This window comes from Equus caballus, chromosome 20 (genome assembly GCF_041296265.1).
Source record: "Equus caballus isolate H_3958 breed thoroughbred chromosome 20, TB-T2T, whole genome shotgun sequence".
NCBI lineage: Eukaryota > Metazoa > Chordata > Mammalia > Perissodactyla > Equidae > Equus > Equus caballus.
Window position 1 is genome coordinate 6,516,963 of NC_091703.1, and position 18,736 is coordinate 6,535,698.

The window sequence follows — 18,736 nt, forward strand, 5'->3', positions numbered from 1 at the left end:
TCCTTCCTCTGAGCATTTGCTCACCCATCTCCCTCCCCTGTGCTGCAGCCCCCAGCCTCTATCTGTCCTTCAAAGCCCAGATCATGTCCTGCTTTCTCTGTTGAGTTTCTTCTGATCCGTGAAGCCTACAAGGAACCCTCATATTTGTATGCCCACAAACATTCATAATGAGCCCAGAGCATGGTTCCAAGCAGCATCTTCTATACCCTGTAAACTCTGCATTGTGCATTCCAATTGGTCACAAGAAGAATACCTCTCCCCAGTCCTCAACCACGGTAGCTCACATTGGGGGACAGCAAGAGACCACACATCCCTGCCCATCCTTTATCCAGCCTTCAATGCCCTAGGCGCTGTACACGTGCTGCCTTGTTTCTTAGCAACTGCTCTGCAAATATTTATTACCCCTCCTTTGCAGAGGGAAAAACTAGGCTTCAAGAGGTAAAGTAACCCGCCCAATTTACCAGGTGGTCCAGTTGGCTGCAGGACAAGACCTCAGGTCTGTCTCCTGCAGGGCTCACCACTTCCCCGACCACCTCCGCCTCCCTGATCAGCACCCCTGAGGGTCAGGAGCTGCCTCCCCTTCAAGGGTAAGGATCATAGGGGAACCCCAGGGCCCGTGACTTGCTGGCTTTCTAATTTGCCTGAGAGAAGGCCATGCTTTCAGTCAATTATCCCTCCAGCTTCTGGGCTGCAAAAGACAGGCAAAATTCCCACCCCTGAGCACGTGAGCCCCGGGACCCTGCTCAGGATCCCCAAGTCACACGTCTGTGATCTACTGGTTACTCACCTTCATTCAGAGGTGGGGAGGGCGGTGTGCCCTGGCAGCATGGCTCACAGATGCAGGGAGCCCAGAGGATGAAAGGAGTGGCGGCTGTGGTGTGTGCTGGTGTAGGGGAGGCAGACCGTGATGGTGGGAGAGTCAGAGACGAGGTTCCAGCCCTGTCTCTGAGCAATATTAAGAGTTGTCATTTACTGCGTGCTTATGTGTCTGGCTCTGAGCTAAACTCTTCACGTGCTCTGTCTCATTCAATCCTCTGGTCACTGGAGTCCAGCGTGAAATGTAGGAGGGAGCTCTTCCAGTGACATCTTATCTCATAGGGTGCCGTGTACAAGCCTTCTTGCTCCTCTGCAGAGCCCTTGGGTCAGGCTGTGCATTTGAGGCTGTCGGGTGCTCGCTCTGCCCCAAATAAAGGGTGAAGAAAAGACACACACTGAAGGTGAAGACCTGCCCGAATGAGAAGGAATTCCAAGCTCCCTCTGTCCTTCCTGAAAATACACACACATTCCACCTCCTTTGCCGCTCCCTTCATTCTCCACTAGCTCTTATAGCTTCTCAGCTGGATCCCCACGGTCTACCGTTATTCTACCAGGGCCTGGAGAATGTGCCGACTGACCCTGTAACTACACATACACAGGCACACGCACACACAGTCTTAATCTTTTTGTCTCTTAGAATCACAGAATGGGAGTGCTAGAGGGACCTTTAGAGATTCTCTAATGGGGCAATAACAAAAACATCTTTCTGTATCAGTAAGTGTTTCTCCAGGACGTCAATCCATTCGTAAAAATAAAATTGGGAGTTTGAGCTGGCCTGTCATTTCTAGGGTTTGTCTCTTCCTACCTTTCTGATTCCTATCTCCCCAAGATCCCCTGAAGGCAGGACAATAGCTTATGCTTCTTGGTAAAGCTTTCTAATCTACTTTCTGTTGTTATCAACATAACAGAATACTCGCTCACCCCAGGAAGCCAGCTCACCAGCTGGAGGTGTGGGGAAGGAGGCCACAGCATCTCCCACCCTGCTTCCCACCACCTTTGGATTCAGGATTGGATTTGCTTCCTTTTTCTAGCTTCATTGAGGCACAATTGACAAACAAAATTGTATGTATTGAAAGTGTACAATGTAGTAACTGATAGACGTATACATCGTAAAGTGATACCAAAATTTAGTTAATTAACACATCCATCACCTCACCTAGTTACTATATTTTGCACATGCTGTGCTGAGAACACTGAAGATCTACTCTCTTAGCAACTTTCAAGTACACAAAAGCGTGTTGTCAGCTGTAGTCCCCATGCTGTACGTTAGATCCCCTGAACTCATTCATCTTATAACTGAAAGTTTATACCCTTTGACCAACATGCCCCCTTTCCAACCCTAGCCCCTGGTAACCACCATTCTTCGGTCTGTTTCTATGAGTTCAACATTTTTTCAGATTCCACCCATGAGTGAGATCATACGGTGTTTGTCTTTCCGTGTTTCGCTTGTTTTGCTTAGAGTAACGTCCTCCTGGCTCATCCACATTGCAGCAAATGGCGGGATTTCTTCTTTTTTATGTTTGAATAATGTTCTGTTAAAATGTTTCATTTTAAACATTGAAAAATGTTTAACACATTTTCTTTATCCAGTTGTCCACTGACGGACACGTAGGCTATTTCCATATCTCGGCTATTGTGGATAATGCTGCAGTGAACGTGAGACTGCAGACAGCTCTTCGAGACACTAATTTCCTTTTCTTCAGATTTATATCCAGAAGTGGAATTGCCAGATCATATGGTAATTCTATTTTTAATTTTTCGATCAACTTCCAAATTGCTTTCCATAGTGGCTGCACCAATTTACATTCCCTCCAACAATGTACAAGGAAGGGTTCCCTTTTCTCCACATCCTCGCCAATACTTGTTATCTCTCGTCTTTTTGATCATAGCCATCCTAACAAGTGTGAAACGGTATCTCATTGTGGTTTCAATCTGCATTTCCCTGATGTTGAGTCCTGTTGAGCATCTTTTCATGTACCTGTTGGCCATCTGTATGTCTTCTTTGTAAAAGTGTCTGTTCAGTTCCTTTGCCAATTTTTTAAATTGCATTATTTGTTTGTTTTGCTACTCAGTTGTATGAGTTCCTTCCATATTTTAGATATTAGTCCCTTATCAGATACATGGTTAGCAAATGTTTTCTCCCATTTCATAGGTTGCCTTTTCATTTTGTTAATTGTTTTCATTGCTGTGCAGAAGATTTTAGTTTTGTGTAGTCCCATTTGTTTGTTTTTGCTTTTCTTTCCTATGCTTTTGGTTTCACATCCAAAAAATCATTACCAAGACCAATGTCAAGGAGCTTTTTCTACATGCTTTCTTCTAAGAGTTTTATGGTTTCAGGTCTTACATGTAATTTCTTAATCCATTTTGAGTTAACTTTTGTGAGTGGTATAAGACAGTGGTCTAATTTCATTCTTTAAATGAAGGTATCTAGTTTCCCCAGCCCTATTTATTGGAAAGACTATCCTTTCCCCATTGTGTGCTCTTGGAAAGCTTGTCAAAGATTAGTTGACAGTATGTGCGTAGGTTTATTTCTGGATTCCCTATTCTGTTCCATTGGTAGATGTGTTTGTTTTTATGCCAAGACCATACTGTTTTAATTACTACAGCTTTGTAATATCATTGAAAATAGGAATTGTGATGCCTCCAGCTTCGTTCTTCTTTCTCAAGATTGCTTTGGCTATTTAGGGTGCTTTGTGGTTCACTATGAACTTTAGGATCATCTTTTCTATTTCTGTGAAAAATCCCATTGGAATTTTGATAGAGATTGCATTGAATCTGTACATTGCTTTAGGTAGTATGGACATTTTAACAATATTAATTCCTCCAATCCATGAATATGGAATAACTTTCCATTTATTTGTGTATTCTTCAATTTCCTTCATCAAAATCTCATAAATCTTAGTGTGCAGGCCTTTCACTTCCTTGGTTAAATGTATTCCTAAGTATTTTAAATAGGATTGTTTTCTTAATTTCTTTTTCAGACATTTTGTTATTAGTGCATAGAAACAAATGATTTTTGTATGTTGATTTTATATCCTGCAACTTTACTGAATTCATTGATTAGCTCTAGTAGTTTTTTTGGTGGAGTCTTTAGGATTTTCTTTCCTTTTTTTTTTTTTTTTTTAGGGTTTTTTATATGTAAGGTCATATCATCTGCAAACAGAGACAATTTTAATTCATCCTTTCCAGTTTGGATGCCTTTTATTTCTTTTTCTTGCCTAATTGCTCTGGCTAGGACTTCTAGTACTGTGTTGAATAGAAGTGGCAAGAGTGGGCATCTTTGTCTTGTTTCTGATCTTAGAGGAAAAGCTTTCAACTTTTCACTGTTGAGTATGATGTTAGCTGTAGGCTTGTCGTATACGGCCTTTATTATGTTGAGGTACATTCCTTCTATACCTGATTTGTCAAGCGTCTTTATCACGAAGGGATGTTGAATTTTGTAAAATGCTTTTTCTGCATCTATTGAGATGATTGTGTGATTTTATCCTTCATTTTATTAATGCAGTGTATCACATTTATTGATTTACATATGTCAAACCATTCTTGAACCCCAAGGATAAATCCCACTTGGTCACAGTGAATTATCCTTTTTTTTAGGAAGATTAGCCCTGAGCTAACATCCACCACCAATCCTCCTCTTTTTGCTGAGGAAGATTGGCCCCGAGCTAACATCTGTGCCCATCTTCCTCTATTTTATATGTGGGATGCCTGCTACAGGCATGACTTGATAAGTGGTGTGTACGTTCATGCCTGGGATCCAAACTGGTGAACCCTGGGCTGCTGAAATGGAGTGCACAAACTTAACCACTACACCACCAGGCCAGCCCCAGTGCATTATCCTTGTAATATGCTATTGAATTTGGTTTGTTAATATTTTCTTGAGGATTTTTGCATCTATGTTCATCATGGACATTTGCCTGTAATTTTCTTGTCTTTCAACGACCTTATCCAGCTTTGGTATTGAGATAATGCTGACCTCTCAAAATGAATCTGGAAGTGTTGCCTCTTCTTCAATTTTTTGGAACAGTTTGAGAAGGATTGCTGTTAATTCTTCTTTAAATGTTTGGTAGGATTCACCAGTGAAGGCATCTGGTCATGGACTGGTTCTTTGTTGGGAGATTTTTTATTATTGATTCAATCTCCTTACTTGTTATTGGTCTGTTCGTATTTTCTAATTCCTCATGATTCAGTCTTGGTAGTGTGGGTTTTTTTAGGAATTCTTCCACTTCTTCTAGGTTGTCTGATTCGCTGGTGTATAATTGTTCATAGTAGTATCTTATGATTCATTGTATTTCTGTGATATTAGCTGTAATATCTCCTCTTTCATTTCTGATTGTACTTATTTGAGTCTTCTCTCTTTTTTCTTGGTCTAGTTTTTTAGTCTTAGTCTAGCCTTGTCAATTTTGTTTATTTTTTCAAAACACAGCTCTTAGTTTTGTTGATCTTATCTATTATTTTTCTAGAGTCTATTTCATTTATTTCTGCTCTGATCTTTGTTATTTCCTTCCTTCTGTTAACTTTGGGCTTAGTTTGTTCTTCCTTCTCTACTTCCTTGAGGAGTAAAATTAGGTTGTATATTCAAAATATTTGTTTTTTCTTAATGTAGGCATGTATCTCTAGAAATCCTTTTATAACTGCTTTTGTGTGGCCCATAAGTTTTGATACGTTGTTTTTCCACTCTTGTTTGCTTCAACATATTTTTTTATTTCCCTTTTGATTTCATCTTTGACCCATTGATTGTTCAGAATTTTGTTGTTTAATTGTCACATATTTGTGAATTTTCCAGCATTCTTTCTGTTATTGATTTCTAGTTTCATACCATTGTGGTCAGAATGATTTGATTGATATGAATGATTTGATTGATTTGATATGATGACTTGATATAATTTTAACCTTCTTAAGTGTGTTGAGACTTATCTTGTGACCTACCATATGATCCATCCTGGAGAATATGTTCCATGTGCACTTGAAAAGAATGTATACACTGCTGCTGTTGGGTGGAATGTTCTGTATAGGTCTGTTAAGTACATTTGATCTAAAGTATAATTCAAGCCCAGTGTTTCCTTATTGATTTTGTCTGGATGATCTATCCACTGTTGAAAGTGGGATATTGAAGTCCCCTACTATCATTGCATTACTGTGTATTTCGAGCTTGAGATCTATTGATATTTGCTTAATATATTTAGGTGCTCCAATCTTGTCTGCATATATATTTACACTTGTTATATCCTCTTGATGAATTGACCCCTTTATCATCATATAATGACCTTCTTTGTCTCTTGTTACTGTTTTTTACTTAAAGACTATTTTGTCTTATATATGTATAACTACTCCTGCTCTCTTTTGGTTTCCATTTGCATGGAATATCTTTTTCCATCCCTTCACTTTCAGCCTATGAGCATCCTTAATGCTGAAGTGAATCTCTTATAGGCAGCATACTGTTGGCTCTTGGTTTTTTATCCATTCAGCCATTCTGTCTTTTTATTGGAGATAAATATTCCATTTAAATATTCCATTTAGATTTAAAGTAGTTGTTGATAGGTAAGGACTTACTATTTCCATCTTGTTAATTGTTTTCTGGCTGTTTTGTGGTTTCTTTGTTCCTTTCTTCCTCTCGTGCTGTCTTCCTGTGTGATTTGCTGATTTTCCATAGTGATATGCTTTGATTCCTTTCTCTATGCCTTTTGTGTATATACTATACATTTTTCTTTGTGGTTACCATAGACTTACATAAAACATCTTACAGTTGTAACAGTCTATTTTAAACTCATAACTTAACTTTGACCTCATATAAAGACTACCTTTTGGGGGCCAGCTTGGTGGCATAGTGATTAAGTTTGGCATGCACTGCTTCAGCAGCCCAGGGTTCACAAGTTCTGATCCTGGGCATGGACCTACATGACTCATCAAAGCCATGCTGTGACAGTGACCCACATACAACATAGAGGAAGATTGGCACAGATGTCAGCTCAGGGCTGATCTTCCTCAAGCAAAAAAGAGGAAAATTGGCAACAGGTGTTAGCTCAGGTCCAATCTTCCTCACCAAAACAAACAAACAAACAAAACTACCTTTTTACTCACAGCTTTCCACATTTTATGCTTTTGATGTCACAATTTACATCTTTTATATTGTGTATCCATTAGCAAATTATTGTATCTAAAGTTTTTTAATATTTTTGTCTTTTGATTTTATACTAGGTTTAAGCAATTGACACACCACCATTATAGTATTAGAATATTCTGAATTTAATTATATGTTTACCTTTACCAGTGATTTTTATACTTTCATACGTTTTCATGTTACTAATGACCATCCTTTCATTTCTGCTTGAAGAACTCCCTTTAATATTTCTTGCAAAGCAAGTGTAGAGGTGATGAATTCCCTAAGTTTTTGTTTGTTTGGGAAAGTTTTTCTCTCGCCTTCATTTCTAAGGATAGCTTCACCAGGTAAAGGATTCTTGGTTGGCAGTTTTTTTCTTTCAGCACTTTGAATGTATCACCCCACTCTCTCCTGGACTGCAAGGTGTCTGCTGAGAAATCCACTGATAGCCTTATGGGGATTTCCTCATATACAAAGAGTTTCTTCTTTCTTGTTGCTTTCAAAATTCTCTCTTTGCCTTTGATTTTCTGAATTTTATTATAATGTGTCTTGGTGAGACCCTCTTTGGATTGAATCTGTTTGGGGACCTATAAAATTCATGTACCTGGGTGTCCATTTCTCTCTCCAGATTTGAGGAGTCTTCAGCAATTATTTCTTTAAATAAACTATCTGTCCCTTTCTTTCTCTGTGTCTCTTCTCCTTTCGGAACTTCTGTAATGTGTATATTGTTTCACTTAATGGTATTCCATAATTTACATAGGCTTTCTTTGCTCTTTTTCATTCCTTTTTCTTTTTCTTCTCTGACTAGATAATTTCAAATGATCTGACTTTGAACTCACAGATCCTTTCCTCTGCTTGATCCAGTCTGCTGTTAATCCTCTCTATTGGGTTTTCTATTGTATTTCATTCACTGTATTCTTGAATTCCAAATTTCTCTCTTTTTTTATGATTTCTATCTCTATTTTGAACCTATTGTATTTTGTTCATGTATTTTTTTTTCTGATTTCATTGAGTTGTCTGTGTTCTCTTGTAGCTCACCAAGATTACTTAAAACAATTATTTTGATTTTTTTATCAGACAATTTGTAAATCTCCATTTCTGTGAGGTAAGTTACTGGAAAATTATTGTGTTCCTTTGCTGGTATCATTTTTCCTTGATCTTTCATGGTCCTTGAAGTCTTAAATTGCTGTCTTCAAATTTGAAGAAGCTGTCACCTCCTCCAGTCTTTACTGACAGGTTCAGGAGAGAAATACCTTCACCAGTCAGTCTATTTAGGGATTCTGAGGCTTTCGCACACCGTTTGTATGCATGCACCCATACCACACTGTTTGTTCCCTTTGGACGGCAATTCTTAAGATTGTATGCCTTCTCTCAGTCCTGCAAGGCCTGATTGGGTGCTGAGAGCCTCCTGATTGTTTTCTCTAGAGTGACAGCTTCAAGTGCTCAAGTTTGTGAGCCTTTTCCCAATCCTGCAGCCATCTGCAAAGGTTTGCACTCACCACCTATATTGCCAGCACTTGGAGCTGGCCATGTGGAAGAGGGACGTTTGGGGTTGAAATGCACAGATCATTGGAGGTGCCTATGGGTCAATTAGGTGGACCACAGGCAAGGTGTCCCCATCAGCTTGTTGGCAGGCTTCCTGATGAAGTCTGTGAAGCATTTAGTAGAATGAACCACAAAGTGGTTAGTAGCATCCTTTTGATGAGTTCTGAGCCCTAGTTCCTATACTCCCAGCCTCTCCGACCCCCTCAACTGTGAAATCACCTCAGTATTCTGGGTGGGGTAAGAAAGAAGTGGACCTCTTGGGCAGCATCCTGCACAGCTGGAGAAGTGGGTGCTCTCTCACACCCTATCGCTCTCCCCATGGGAGAAATCGCAGGTCAGTGGGGTCTCTCTTGGCACTGAGCTGTGCCACGTTGGTGGAAGGGTGATGTGGGTAAACTAAAATTGTTCTTCTTACCCTCTTCAACGCATCTAATCTTGGATTTTTTTTTTCCTCCAACAGTGTGCTGAAACTTCTCCACTGGACTACTGAACTCCCATAAAAGTACTTTTATCTGTGGGTGATTGTAAAAATCATTGTCCTCCGGGGGGATGACAGTAGGAAACTCCTATTCTGCCATCTTGCTGATATCACTCTCCTCAGAATTTGTTTTAGATTGTATGATTCTCACTTACATTGTAAGTCTTCTCAGAGATGGCCTCTGCATTTCTTTAGGTGGGGAGATTGGATCTATGCTTGGGTTCTAGGAGACCCTAAACTCTTCTTTACTGTTCATGAGATAAAGATCAACTGGCTTTATGGACTTATGGACCTCCACTACTGTCATTTCAAGGACTCTTTGATAATTAACATTTTCAACTATTCTTCTTGAAAGTTCTATCACTCTCATCTTTCTTACATCCACGCTCTCATTTCTGCTTCTTTTCTCTCTCTTTCAAGATAATGTAGTAGTTAAAAGCTAGGGCTTTGTGGTTAGCCTGCCTGGGAATCCAATCCTTTGCTACCTACTAGCTTTGTGATCTCACTTACTCTGAGCATCAGTTTCCTTTCTGTTAGATGGGAAGATGTTGATATCTGGTCAAGTGGATTAAAGATTAACTGAGATAATGCTTGGAAAATGCTTAGCATAGTAACTGACACATTCTAAGAGCTCTGCATTGATTATTTATTGTTCTTTCTCATGTAGAGTCATAGGCATTTGTCATTCATAATGACTCCCCCCACCCCCATCTGTTATAGGGTTAGCTACAAACTGCAACAAAGACAAATAGTATATCAGAAGCCTAGTCAATAAACAAGTTAACTTCCTGGAACCACTTAAAATCAGAAATGATGGGCTTCCTCACAGAGCCTAACACTGGCTCAATTCTGAATTGGAGTATAAATGGCTCTGGCTATGGGAATCATAGAGCTGAGTAGATAGAGCCAAAAGCCAAATAATTTCTTCATCTACAAAATGACAAAATTTTATATGATCCTTTGATTTTGGCTCATGATGTTTTCTTTTTCCTTCTTCCTAAATATGCTCCTTCACCAAATCCTATCTTCTTCTTTTGCTCCTCACTCTTTCCTCTGAGGTCAGTCCTCATCCAGGGCTCACTTCCAGACCCTTGGCTCCTGAATCTGTTGCTCCAACCCCAATCTCTTTCCAAGGCTCCAGTTTCAAATTTCCAGTTGTGGGATGTTTCCACCTAGATATCCTACCAGCACCTCAAACCCAGCAAGTAGAAAACAGTTCATTATCTACCCACACACACCAGCTTCTTTTTCCATTCATGGCACCCTCATACTCCATGTCACCGTGTCTGGAAAACCTCAGCCATCTCTGTCCCCACCTGCACCCCTCAATCTATTCTGTAGCTAGCAAATACCTGCTTTTTCTTTCTTTGTGCATCAATTGCCCCTTACTTTCAATTTGCTCTCTCAGCCCTATCTGGCCTTTCTTACCTCCTTCCTAGACCCCTCATATCAGCCCTCTAACTCATTCCCTTGGCTCCAGCCAGTCGTTTGTCCAATCCAGCCTATATTCTGCCACCAGACTGACCTTGGACCCAGACACACCTCTGTTTCAAAATCTTTCATCTTCCTCATTGCATATGAAGCAAACAAAGTGCACTGTCTCTTAACACAAACCTCCTCAATTCCACTTCAACTCAACTCTCTCCCTCTGATTTTCCACAGACAGCCAAATAAGCATGACCCCAGTCTCCAAACATGTTTTGTCCTTGTTGCCTTGTGCCTTTGCAACCTCCTCTCTCAAATCCAACCTCATCCCCAACTCCTGTTTATTCTTCAAGGCTGAGCTCAGGTCCCTCCCCTTTCATGAAGTCTTCCTTCATTTTCCACTCAGAAATAATCCCTTAGAAAGTCTCATTCCTCTCAATCTCCAAAGCTCTTTGCCCTGCACTTGGATACTTTCAAGAATTTAATTCAACAAACACAAATTGAACACAAATGAAATGAATGCCACAATGAATGAAATGCCTGGATGCCACAGGAAGGGAGAGGAGGAGAGAACAGTTCCACTTCTCTCAGCATCTTACAGTCATCAGACCCGCAAGTCAAAAGCTCCGAAAATAGCAAAGCTATGATGGCCTTATGAAGAATGTGTTATTAGAGTAAGGAATAACTCAGCACCCCTTTGTCCCCCTACACTCCCAGTGCTAAGTCCCTCCATCTTATAGCAGGGTTTTCAAACTCTATTGCAAGAAGCCCAGGTTTCATGAGAGCTTGCCAAGGTTCTACGGGGTCACGTTGGAAGTAGAGGTAGGCTTTGGATATTTTGTGAGATTACATCCTTTTATTATGCTTTATGAATTGTGATAAGATTATTTCTGGATGCAACTCCTTTCTCTGCCCTTATTCAAATTACACCTATAAATACCTAGATAATGCTTATTTTCCCCGAAATACAGACTAGGCCAGAGAAGGAGTTCAACAGAACTGTCACCAAAAAGAGGAAAATGCATTAGATTTGTCATATTGTGATTTAGGTAATAAACAATATAAAATGGAAAAGAAAATGTAACTATAACCCTCAGAACCTCTATTCTCAACCTGAATATATCAGTATTTCATTTTTATCATGTTTTCTCAGATGCCCCTCTCATCTCCTCCACCCCAGCTCCACCTGTCTGTGTTGCTAAATTAACCACTGCTCCCTGTTCCCTCATAAGATATGCCGCAATGCCAGTGAAGCTGGGCAACTAGGAAGCTACTCACTGGCACATTTACATGCTGCTTCTTTTTCGTTTTTACTGTAAATTATTGCGTTGAGATTTATATACGTTTACATGAATAAAATATACACATAGAGCTTAATAAATAATCAGAAAGTGAACTCCTGTGTAACCCTCCTTGACGGCTCATTGCCAGTACCCAGAAGCCTCCCTGTGCTCCCCAATTACAGACACACCCAAGCCCCTGTAGTAATCTATCTGGGCTGCCGTCACAAAACACCACAGACTGGGTTGCTTAAACAACAGACACATATTTCCCACAGTTCTGGAGGCTGGAAGTCTGAGACTAGGGTGCCAGCAAGGCTGGGCTCTGGTGAGAGACCCTTTCCTGGCTTGCAGATGGCCCACTGTGTCCTCACATGGCCGAGAGAGGAAGAGGAAGTAAGCTCTCTGGTGTGTCTTCTCATAAATCTATCATGAGGGCTCCACCCTCATGACCTCATCTACACCTGGTCACCTCCCAAAGGCCCCACCTCTTCACAACATCCCATCGGGGGTTAGAGCTTCAGCGTGACTTGCGGGAGGATGAAACGCTCAGCCCATAACACCCCCAGAGATAGTCACCCGTGTATACATTGCCAAATGGCACCAGAGTTTAGTTTTCCCTGCTTTTCAACCTGAAATAAATGTGATCACCTTATATTCTTTGTCTTGCTTCTGTTGCTCAGTATTTTGTTTTGAAGATTTACTCGTATTGTTTTGTGTAGCTATAAGCTCGTCCACTGTCGTTGTGTGTATTTTGTTGTTTGACCACGTTAGAATTCAAGTATCTATTCTAGAGGTGGTGAGTATTTGGATTGAGGTGAGCAGGCTGCCATAAGCATGCTTTTCACATGCGTGCACCCCGCTGCACATTAACCTAAGTTTCCCTGGATGCGTTCCTAAGAGCAGAACTGCGGGACCACGGAGTGTGTGTATCTTCAGTCCCACCAGATGATGCAAGCTGCTTTCCAAAGACGTGTTAGCAGTTCACAACTTTCATCAGAGTTCCTGCTGCTCCCAAGCCTTGCTCACGATCAGCATTTTCAGAAGTTTTAGTTTTTGCCTCTCTCATGTATAATGGTATCTCACTGTGGTTTTGGTTTGCATTTCCCTGATTACTAATAAAGTTGAGCCTCTTTTCATGTGTATCAGCCATCTGGACTTCCTCTTTGGGTTTATGCCTGTCCAGTTGTTAAGCCCGTTTTTTATTAGGTTATTTCTTTTTCTTATTGATTTGGTTAAGTTCTTTATATATTTGACATCCTAGTCTTTTGTCAGTTTGTCGCAAATATCTTCTCCCACTTTATGGCTTATCTTTTCACTCGTTTTATCACGTACTGCACACTTCTGCTCCCCCTCATTGAGTTCTATACTAACAACTGGAATCGCATTGTCCCCAAGCCTGTTTAGACTGGTTGTAATTGTTATTTTGTTTCCATAAAAAAGTACATCGAATGTTTTGGGAAAACTTTATACAGATTAGTTATTTAAATATATTTATATAGACAGTTATGTTGATATAGAGATAGACATATGGAATTAGATGAGGCAAAGTAATTATAAAAGAAGTGAGTGAGAATGGACAAGAATTTTGCATTCATTTTTATTCAAAAGTATCTCTAAGATCTCATTCCATGCTAAAAACCCTGAAACTAGAATTTGTAAATGATATATCTTGGGTGTGGTTTATGCAAGGGAGACCATGCTGAACTCCACTCAGCAAACCTATACACAAAAAAAAAGACCTGAAGATTGGTGATTAAATGTAGATTTAAATATTTTGAGTTAAATTAAAATATAGTATAGAAGCATCAAATTTTAGTAATTCCTGACTTTAACTCATTTTTTAAATTAATTATTCAATGATCGGTTTCATTCAGACCAGTAAGAGGTCTACAAGCCAGCACAAATTATGCTTTACCGTTATTTTATATACCAAATTAAAAACATTAACACATGAATATTCTAGTATGTGCCTTTTTTTTTGTGATAAAATATACATAACATAAGATTAACCATTTCGAAGTGTCCAGTTCAGTGGCATTAAGAACATTCACACTGTTGTGCTGCCACTACCATCATCCATCTCCACAACTCTTTTCATCTTCCCAAACTGAAACTCTGCCCATTGAACACTAACTGCCCATTTCCTTCTCTCCCAGCTCCTGGCAACCACCATTCTACCGTCTGCCTCTCTGAACTGTCTACTCTAGCTATGTCATATCAGTGTAATCATACGTATTTGTCCTTTTATGTCTAGCTTATTTCACTGAGCATAATGTCCTCAAGGTAGCAGCATGTGTCAGAATTTTCTTTCCTTTCTCAGGGTGAGTAATATCCCATCGTATGTGTATATCACATTTTGTTTCCCTTCATCCTTCAATGGACACTCGGGTTGTTTCCACCTTTCGGCTACTGTGAATAATGCTGCTGTGAACATTGGTATACAATTGTCTGAGTCTGTGCTGTCAGTTCTTTTGGGTATATACCCAGAAGTGCAATTTCTGGATCATATGGTAACCCTTTGTTTAATTTTTTTCAGGCATGCCATACTTCAGTATTTGCTTTTAATATGAAGACTCTATAATTTCAGAAAATATGTAAACCCCCATCCCACAGGCTCTAGCCATATACGCCATATTGTTTCTTGAGTTCCTTAGAAACTAGTCTTGGATCATAGAGCAACCGGTGCCAAGCTGGAAGGCATCCTAGAGGTCATCTAGGCCAATCTCCTCATCTTTTAAAAGTGAATAGGGCAATCCAGAGAGCTGAAGTGGCTTGCCTACAGCCACACAGTCCGTTGGGAAGAGAATCAGGGCAGAGCCTAGGCCACAGCCAGTACTGTGTCCATTGGACCACAGCAGGTGCACCTGAGGAAGCAGGTGCCCAAACCCCTCTAATCACAAGGGATACATGGTGCCCGCAGAAAGAAGTGCTTTGGATTGAGCTTGCCCTCACCCAGCCTGGTTGCAGGACTAAGTTGCTGCCTCATTGCACAAGTCAACTTTCCCAAGGCTTGGATGCTGGGCCTGGTGAATGCTCTTCTGGCCCTGTCAGCCACCACACCCAGGGCCCACCTTACATCGCCTGGTGCCAGTCAGCCAGTCCATCCCAGGAGGCCAGGTCCAACTGCACAGCCTGTTTCCTTGTTTTCCTTTAGGGTGTCTCCCACCCTGCCTGCTGGTCTATATTATACTTCGTCAGTGGTCCATCCTCCTGCCGAGTCTGAAATATACACACAGGAGCTTGTAGAGGGTTCTCTGTTTCTTTGTCACCTGTCTCAGTGGTGGGCTGAGCCGGCACCTGACAAGATGTGAAATAAGCGAAGCGGTTTTGCATCTCCCACTTCATTTTCTCTCCTCCCCACTTAGGCTGTCTTCTCCAGATTCCCAAGACTCTGAGGTCATATTCAGGATGTCAGGAGCTTCCCACTGCAGCACCTAACCTCGACAGGATCACCACAGATGGCACCTTTTCCTCCAAACTCATCCCTTTGAAACTGACATGCTCCTTGTCTCCCTCACTCTCAGTGAGCTGCCCTCCTGGAAAGCAGACCAATACAATAGTAATGAAACTATCTTCCACATTGTCAAGTGGGCTTTGCTGTACGAAAATCAACGTCTTGTCCATTATCTCCAGTGATCCCAACCTCAGTCCTGTAGAAATATGTGAGGAAAAGATGAAAATCTTCATTTCATTGTTGAGACCACTGATGCTCAAGAAGGTAAGCAATTTGCCCAAGAGCTCACAACTCAGACTCCGGACCTCAGAGTACTTTCATGCTTTATCACAGAGCTCTAGGGGGGGTGATATCAGACAGTACATAAATGGATAAATCCCCACAGAATATAAACATTTCAACACAGGGCTCTTGGCGGTGTAATGGTTTGCCAAAGGAGTGGCTTTTAAGCTGAGAACATCAGAGACCTGGGAAGACTAGTGAGCCCCAATAGGAGGGTCCTTTTATAAGGCCTTTCAAATCCCGCCATGGCAGTTGCCTAAGACTCAGGAAGTCAGAGCGTCACACAGGGCAATAGCCTCTTGGGGGAGTGCCCGGCCCTGAGCAGGATGGATTCCAGGCCCCAAGTGACAACCTAGATGATGAGGGCCCCAGGTTGAGGAAGACAGAGACTGCACGTGCAGAGCACACGCTCTGGTTCTGTGTGTTCTTGCCGGCTGCAGGGCTGTGCACCCGCCTGCTTGTGTCCAGTCTCCCCCAGCCCTCCCTATGAGTGTGCAAAGCAGCAGAGGTGAGCAGAGGCCATGGGAAGGTGTCAAGAGGACAAAAGTCACATCTCCTCTCCCAACCCAAGAAATCCTCTTCCTAATGCAGCAGAAGGCAGAGATGGGGGTGCAGTAGCCAGTGCGGGCTGCAGGGCCCTGTCCAGCTGCACTTCTCTGCAGGAGGGGCCTGGTCACCGGAAAGGCACTGTGATGCTCTGGGAAGTTAGCATGCATGTCGTCAGGCACACACACTGCTTGTCTCTCCCAGCTGGATGGGGCATCACCGAGCCTCAGCTTTCGCAACTGAAATGAAGGTAACCCCCCGAAGGAGGCTGTGAGGCTGAGGGAAGCAATGGGTATGGGCCTGGAATGAGGTGCGCGCAGGGGCCTTCAAGGGACACTTCTTTCAAAAGACTGTTAAGAAGGTTGCCTGGGTTAAAAGAAGGGCTCTCTGGGAGGGAGAACACCGTCACTGGCTAACAGATGAACAGGAAGTCCATTTTTCCAATGAACCTCCAGGCAACAGCCAAGTAGTGCTTTCGACTGGAGCAGCACATTCCAATCACCTGGGTCCGCCTTTAAACTACTGCCGGCCAGGCGTTCCCTCAGAGACTCCGACGTATCGTCCGGCTGGAGGCTGAGGTCCTGGATAAGGAGGGAAAGCTTCCCCAGGTGGTTCTAAGGTGCAGCCCAGGTGGGGCCCACGCCCTGTGTGAACTGCCTGCAGGATGGTACAGTCTAAAGGACTGAGAAGATGGGAAGCACAGGCCATGCTCCCGGGCTCAGAGGGCCCAAGCGGGAGAGCCTGGCCGGCGAGGGCACTGGGGCACCCTGAGGGAAAGGAGGCGGCGAATGGAAGCCCAGCAACTTTCCAGGCCTACTTCCCTGCAGCCTTGCTGGGATCTGCAAAGCCTTTCTGGGCACTTAACGATGGGGGACCTTGGGCTTAGCGTCCAGCAGGGAGGAGAAAAACAGACAGGTTAATTTTCTTCTTATAATACAAGAGAACGAGATCAATTTATACCCATATTAATGTTGCCACATGAAATTAAAGACTTGTTCCATGTTTCATATTCATACAGCACTTTGACAGTTCACAAAGCGCTTTGACATCTGTTATCTCAGCCGAATCTCCCAGTGGCCTCGAGAGAGGCAGGACACACACTGGCATCCCCCTTCATCACAGAAGAGGACAGAGAGGCTCAGACGATTAGGGGCAGGCCTAGGTCCATGACCCTTCAGAGGCAGAGCTGGTCAGCGGGTCTTTCGATGCTCTGGTGCTTTCATGAGGCCAGAGTGCTCCTGGAGTCATCGCCCCCGGGAGCCTTCAGTCACGGTGACTTCTACCAAGAGTCGGGTGGAAACGTGACCACGCTCACTCACACAGCTGAGAGATCAGCCCGGTGTGCCCAGGACTTCCCAGGTCTCGCAGGGAACACAGTTGAATATTTTCAACTATTTGATACATTTGAACACACACAAAAAGGAATACGTGTTTTCCAGTAAATTATTGAGATACTCTTATGCACATATAAAGAGTTTCCAAATTACACCCTGATATCTAGACAAATCTTTCCTTGGGAATATGATCTATTTATAATCAATACAGAGTGACAATAATTGAAGATTATTGTATAAGCTACCTTATTGTACCTACGTGTATTTCATTTTTACATTTTTGCCCTAATTGGGTCTTTTATTTACAAATAAAGTGTTTTATAATATCTGTGTTTGGCTTATTTGTTAATTCTTTGTTTGTGAAAATGAAAAGATCCTGCTAGTGTTTGTCTCTCAGTTAAACCTTCTCTGGAAGCTGGGCTGTTCAGGTCACAAGGAGCATGACTGGGGACAGCAGTTCTTACCTTTTTTGAGCCGTGGCGCCTTTGGCTGTCCCTCGAGGCCTGCAGTCTTCTTCTCAGAAGTGCTCTTAAACATATAAAAGGAAACAAGGTCGTTGAAATACGCTTACCAAGGTATTAGAACCGGTTTGTGCTATAGTATTTCCTTCTTAACACCTTAAATAACAAGATCTAGTGCCAGGTCTCATAACCACTGTGACTGTGAAATGGCGATGACTATAAATGACATCGCAAGACACCTGCAGGAACTGTAGTGTGAGATGGAAATATCCGACTTCTGTTGGCGACAAGTCACCAGAACTAGTGATATTACTGTGGTTTGTTGCCTGCACTCAGAAATGAAGGAAATGCTGAATTTCAATCAGAGATAGTACAAATATAGATGTAATCTTTTTTCTCATCCAAGGGCACAAACCCCTTGATATCACGTCAAGAATCCTGCCCTAAGGGATGCACCATGTACCTAGCTGGTGAATCCTAATCACATCGCAAGTTCCTGGGGTACCATTTCCCTGAATGTGTGTCTTGGAGTCCTAGTTTTAGGAAATATTAACAGCTGTCTGTAAGGGGTTGAATCGTGTCTTCCAAAATGTTCAATATGTTGAAGTCTGTACTCCTGCTACCTGTGAATGAGACCTTACTGGGAAACAGGTCTTTGCAGATGTAATCAGGTTAAGACGAGGTCATCCTCAATTAAAGCAGTGCTAATCCAACATATCGGGTGTCCCTGTAAGACAGGAGAAGAGACACATGGGAAGAATGCATGCAATGACAGAAGCAGAGACTGGAGCGATGCGTCCACAGTCACGGAACACCAAGGACCGCCGGCAAGACCAGAGGCTCAGGAAAAGTGCAGCACAGATCCTCCCTCGAAGCCTTCAGAGACAGCACGGCGGGTGCCCGCCCCCCCACCCCCACCCCAGTTCTGAACGCCCAGCCTCCAAGACTGACAAAGTAAGTGCCTGTTGTTTCAAGACACCCAATTGTGACATTCTGCCTCAACAGCCCTGGG

General features: G+C 42.3%; 1 long non-coding RNA gene across 1 annotated transcript; it reads right to left on the bottom strand.

Annotated features, from left to right (window-relative positions):
- Nucleotides 1–13,237: 13,237 nt before the first annotated feature.
- Nucleotides 13,238–18,477, bottom strand: LOC138919331 (uncharacterized). Its single transcript, XR_011429457.1, has 3 exons — nucleotides 18,366–18,477; nucleotides 17,728–17,791; nucleotides 13,238–17,320 (listed from the first exon to the last, which is right to left on the bottom strand). It is a non-coding gene; the product is annotated as an uncharacterized lncRNA (long non-coding RNA).
- Nucleotides 18,478–18,736: the final 259 nt, after the last annotated feature.